This window comes from Stegodyphus dumicola, chromosome 2 (genome assembly GCF_044657685.1).
Source record: "Stegodyphus dumicola isolate Sdum_Otavi_A_Nest chromosome 2, ASM4465768v1".
Classification (NCBI taxonomy): Eukaryota; Metazoa; Arthropoda; class Arachnida; order Araneae; family Eresidae; genus Stegodyphus; species Stegodyphus dumicola.
In genome coordinates, this window is record NC_140769.1 from 91,540,001 (window position 1) to 91,546,576 (window position 6,576).

The 6,576-nt window shown below is 32.0% G+C and overlaps 1 protein-coding gene across 4 annotated transcripts in view; it reads right to left on the bottom strand.

Annotated features, from left to right (window-relative positions):
- The window catches only part of LOC118205180 (uncharacterized), a 59,142-nt gene that overhangs the window by 13,676 nt on the left and 38,890 nt on the right, over positions 1 to 6,576 (bottom strand). The gene's annotated exons all lie outside the window — the stretch shown is intronic.

Sequence of the window (6,576 nt, forward strand, 5' to 3'; positions counted from 1 at the left end):
TCCTACTCAATGGTAAGTACTATGAGTCTTATATTCATATTTAATGATTTTTGTGGTTTGATAGCATATTTTGTGTCCTTTTACATACTATTTTACATTTACAATATTATCAGTTCTTATTAGGTGTTCACTATCACATAGGAAATTTTTACTTCAAACTGCTTTTCTTGAAACAGTGCTTTTTAGATTTGTGTACATGATATTTTTAAAACTGCTTAATATATAGCTTCAAAATTTTCAGCACACAAATATAAAGGCAGTAATCTAAATGAACTACAATTATGACGATGTGCAAAATCAAAAGAGTTATTTCAATAGAAATGCACGAAAAAAATGTTTTTGAATTAATGCTTAATATTTTAAAATTGAACTGATAAATAAGTTCAAATAAATAATTAAATTAATGTGCTTAATTTGATGATAAATTTTTGAAGATCGTGTTAAATTTATATAAGATATCTTATACACAACGTAGTAATATAATATGAGACCTGAATTACTAGGACTTGACGAAAATATTTTAAAAACTAATTTATTTATGTCTGTGTAAAAAACTTTTCCCACATATAAAAATTTTGCTAACTTAGAAAAAAAGGGGGGAATCTAAGTATTGTTGTGTTTTTCTTTTCTGACACCAGTTGTTACGTTATTTTCTTCCTTCACGTTTTTGCGTTACGGGTTTGTACAAATTTGGAGTGAATAATGACGACAGCACTTGATGGAATATCGAAACATACTTTATTTAGCGAATACTGATCAGGACAGCTCCAAAGTCACATTTTACAGTCGTCAATGAACTACACTAAACACGCTGGAACAATCAGCGACAAAGCCTTCAGGCTATCACGGTAGAGACATCTTCACTGCAAAGCACCAGAGTACAGCTCCCGACTCTGCTTGGTCGTTCTCGAAACTCCACGTACTCTCTAGACTCTCCCCGCTACAACTCGCAATGTACTCGATGATACACAAGAGTATAGCTCTCGACTCAGCACAGTCAAAGACAAAATTCGAAGATGCACTAAAAGACTCTCTCGATGCACTCAACGACCAACTCGGCACTAGACTTCGAGACACTCGCTCACTGACTGACTATTAGCTCACTAGACGAAGCACACACACTGGACGAGACACTCTCACACTAACTGATTGTGGACTAGCAGGGTTTATATAGCTTTTGGCTTGTGTTTGAGAACATTCTGGGCTAAACTGGTAAGAATTCGTTCCAGAAGGTTTTCCATTCGTCCATGGCATATCGCCAGTTTTGTCGCCAAATGCGGCAACTCTGCCTTCCCTTGCCATTTTATGGCAACCCTAAAACTGCTTTGCGGGGAAGCTACCTTACCGCACCTTGACATTTCATAACACAGTTCGGATGCATCAAATAAACACGATCATCCAGAAGAAATGTTCACTACATGCCACAGGATGAGGAGGTCAGATGAAATTGCATTCTTCTCCTGAAAAAAGCAATTTATTATCGAAGGAGGGAAAGTTCTCGTGTCATGGGGTGATCTCATTATCAGTTGTCTTTTGCACCTTTACTCCATATTCACAGAAATAAATACAAAAATTCATACTGATGTGCAATATTAGAAACCAAAAATTGTTGAAAATTTTTTTCATAACATATGAACTTAACATATAACATATGAACGGAAGAATGAAATACGTTTAATAAAAAAGGGAGATTAATAAATATATACTAAATTCAATTAACATTATTTATTTGTCAAATGGCAGTTACATTGGTTGCCATTAAACTTCTTGCTTGCCAATAGCACTGAAATCTACAAGAAACATTTGTCAGTGCTTCACACTCATCCAAATGTTCCGCCGTCATTGGCCGTCCACTATTACACAACGGCAAATCAGTTAGTCCAATGTGAAATAAATCATTCTGTAAACAGTCATGTCCCGTCAATAGTCTAAAAGATGCAACCGCAACTGTTCGTGGGTGCTCAGGAACAAAAGCTGGGTTTGTTGAGAGAACATTTCTAAAAATAATGGAACTATAATTTTTGATTGGAAAACACGTCAACAGGTATTTACTCATTACAGGAGATCACTTGTATCACTGATCGTACTTGATTTAATATGACATTTGCCATTATTGTGATCTTTTACACAAAAATCTTTTTTTTTTTTAAATATATTTGGTATTCCCCGTCCACTTAAACCATGTATAAGAATGCATACATATTTTAGTCTAAAAAATCAAGCAGAAATAATAAATTATTTATTATAATATTATTTAATTAAATAACTATAACAAACATTTATTAGTCCAAAGGGGCTTTATCCGTGAAAGACTATTGTTTTTGTTTTGCGATTTTGCATCGGAACCCTATAAATGGCGTATCACTTTTCAAATCGTTGCCACCAAATGCTATCGCCCTGTATTATTTTTGAAGAATCTGCATAAATGTATGTTTCCTGCATTGTAATAAAACAATGGTACTCATAGCCATCTGATTTTTAATGACGTAATCCTACTGCATTATGGGCATCTGAAAGCCCAAATTTTAAATTTGGAACTTGTTTCATTATCGATTTCATATTTTGTAAAACTTTAACGAATTTTTTATTAACAAACTCAACGATTTAAAAGCGTGCAATGGCAACACTCTACTTGGGGAAAAAAAACCTTTTTATCTCCAGCACACGGAACTGTGCATCGGAAATTCTAAAGATACGCTGATTTTAAAATTATTTTGCGACATTGCTGTTGAACTGAATTCTATGGTTTATGTGCAAAGAACAAGATATTTAATAAATAAAAGTAACACACAAGATTTTTAAAAAAACGCACATTTGTACTTTATTTAAAATTTGAAACCTTTCAGATTTTTTTTCCATTTTTATCATATAATTATTTATTAAGAAATTTCTTATTTTCAGTACATATTACTGTGCATTGCATTAAAAAAAGGGGGGACAGTTCCATATCTCCCAGTCTACTGGGCCGATTTGACGAAATTCATATTGCGTTTTTCATGTCTCAAAAGTGCTAATATGTATTAGATTTATACATAACAATGCTCTAACACATGTATTCTGACACAAGATCGGATATTTTCTGAAATGATACGCCAATTTGTTTTTCATATTTTGATTCTACGACTCAAATTGTGCCTAAATATTAAACTTCGTAAAATTTGGTGCGGAATTCAAAAATTTATCTTTGCACTTTTTTTTCAGTTTGCGCCAAGAATAATTCACTTCCCAAACTTCTTAATTTATAGCAATCTATTTTCCTTTTTAATCATTGTACACGAGCGGAAAAAAGTCATTGTTCATACTTTTAAATCATTTTAACAAAAGGTGCAAACCACATTTGGCATTATTATCGCTTATAACATATTTGTCAAATTTCTAAATGTGCCAATACGTATTCACGTATATCTTTCGAAATTTTTTGATAAAAAAACTATTTTTTGTAGGTACACTTAGAAATACGTCTACTTTAAGATTATGGTATAAAGTTTGTAAATTATAGTTCAAAATATTTTTCGAAAAATTTATAAAATTACTTAAAAATAAATCATAAAAAATAGGCGAATTTTACTAGAAATGAACCTAAATTTTGAAATGTGAACGGAAAAATAAAATATGTTTAATAAAAAAGGGAGATTAATAAATATATACTAAATTCAATTAACATTATTTATTTTATTTATTTGTCAAATGCCAGTTACATTGGTTGCCATTAAACTTCTTGCTTGCCAATAGCACTGAAATCTACAAGAAAAATTTGTCAGTGCTTCACACTCATCCAAATGTTCCGCCGTCCACTATTACACAACAGCAAATCAGTTAGTCCAATGTGAAATAAATCATTCTGTAAACAGTCATGTCCCGTCAATAGTCTAAAAGATGCAACCGCAACTGTTCGTGGGTGCTCAGGAACAAAAGCTGGGTTTGTTGAGAGAACATTCCAAGGCTTGCCCTCACAAGTCCGAGTGGCAAAATCTCTAAAAGTCTTTTGATATGTCAGCGATGTCCGAAGCTTAATAAAATGGAGGCTTGCACTCATTTCTGGCTTTTTGAGAACCGTAGCCCCTTTTTTCGCAAGCATATCAGCCATCTCATTCCCATAAATACTGCAGTGTGAAGGTACCCATTGAAAAGATATCTTGTGGGAAAGTTTTTTTATGACTTCCTGACACTGTTGAACGCATATGTTCTTACATTTTTGGCAAGAGGAAATGGCCTGTATTGAAGTCGAATCAGACAGTACAACAGCCCTCCTGAATGAGCTCTGTCTCAATGATTGTCTCAATTGCTAGGAGAGCTACATGAATGGCTTTCACTTCTCCATCAAAGTTAGTGGAGTAAGCCCCTACAGGTATGTAGAAACTGAAAAGCTTGCAAAAAAACTCCAGCTCCAGCCCCCTGGATCCTATTGGTCAAAGAGCCATCTGTATATACATGTAACCATTCCTCAGCCATAAAATTCAATTAACATTGAGGAGCTATAATCTTGAGAGCTAATGCTTCAAAAAGTACTCATGCCATTTTTACTTGCCAAACTTGGCAGTTTGGCAAAACTTGAGTCATAGAATCGAAATATGGAACAAAAGTTGTATGTCATTTCATAAAAAGTCAGATTTTTGTAGTCCAAATACCTATATTGGAACAATACTATAAATAAATCTAATATATATCCTAAAAACTATCAGTTTCTTCACTTGTACTGAAATATACTATTGCAGTTTTAGGTCATTAACTTTAGTTTTTAAATTAAATTTTAAAATAAAAGTTTCTATTATTAAAAAATGCGTCAAAATATTTTCGTTTATTCTTTGTGTGTATTGTCTTATCTTTACCTATTTTCAGAAACATTAAATACAAATATTTGGTAATTGTAAAATTCTTATAAATTTTTTGGCAACCACATAAGAAACTGTGGTGTGTTCTTTTATTGCTTTATTTTGCCATTTGTTACTTTTAATAAAAATATTTTTGTTTCATTTTATATATACATCATAAAGCACATCTATTATTTGAGCATATAACCATATACCCAGAATTTTTAAATCTTAATCCACTGGTTATATCAATGAAGTGGTGATAGAAGCAAAAAAAAGTATATTAATTTTTTCCATCCCTACTAAATATTTTTTCAATTTTGTAACAAAATGCATTCACAAGTATGTAAACAGCCTTCATTTCATACAGGAGTTTTTTGGACATGGATCTGACAGCAGTTCATATTGGAAATAAAATAACTGCAATATCAGTCATATGTTATATTATGATAAAATACATAAACTTTTTTTTTCCTTTTATTGCTAATGTAGTATAAGTAGTCTTTCAGTCTTCTAATTATTTACTAGTCATTAAATCTTCCAATGCAAGACAGTTTGCCTGCTCACCTAAAAGACAACCACAACTAGTTTTGGTATTTGCATAGAAATAAAAATGGCATTCATAGCTTATTTAGCTTGCTGTCAGAACAGCAAGCTAAAGAAACAATGTTTTTATAAGCCTGGATACTTCAGGGAGCAGCATAATATGAAGATCCTTGATATCATTGCATACTTGATATGAGGCCTTCCTATTTAATAAGAAATTTATATTATATTCAGACTATTCATTACCTATCAGAAATTTTACCTCAGAACATAAAAATATATATATAACTTTAAAAAAAAATTCTGAACAAACCACATAAAAAACACTTTAACAAAAATTTTTCTTTAATCTCTTTCATGTAGTTTCTAACAATTAAGGAAATAACAACTAACTGTTTGTATTTAGTAATACAACTTCAACACATATAACAGACATGCCACTTCTTGGCTTTAACTTGTACTCAATAAATTAACATTTATTCAACTGTTTTATCACTCAAGGTCATAATAATAATGATATTGCACAATTTAAAAAAAAATTACATGCAAATGAAAAAGTATACAAGGGAAAAGATCAAACACTGGTGAATTCAGTCATAAATTATTTAGTCTCAAATCAAATAGCCTAAGTTAGTATAGTATGAATAGTTTGTATCATCAAACAGTCTTGCACTAGAATAACACTAACCAAATGACACAAGAACTAAAAAAATTTTTGCTGAGAAATTTTTGCTAACTAACAAATTTGGCAGAATGACTCACACTGGCTATTCTACCAATCAAAACTGCCATCTGTTTGGGATATTACAGAATAATTTAAACATGAAAATTTTCCCATTCCTCAGGAAATGCAAAACTGCTTAACAGAATTCTTTGAAGAATAGCCAGGTTAGGTTAACTGAACAGGGCAAATCACATGAGAGTTATCTACCTAAGGGAAGGTATGCCTTCCACATTACACATGGCTTAAACCATGCAAACCAACTATGCAGCCAGCCTGTTTGCCAGGGATCGAACCTGGGGTGATCTTCCAGCCCTTAGTGGCCTTAACCACCCAGCCACTGACGAATCTTGAGAATGGCCAATAAATTTTCACAAATGCAATATTAAAAAACTGATAAAAAGATACTTGAGTATTAGATATAATCAATGTATGCACTACTAAGTAAAGTATTAGCATGAAAAAAAAAATCTGAGAAAATGTGAAAAAAGGAAAAAA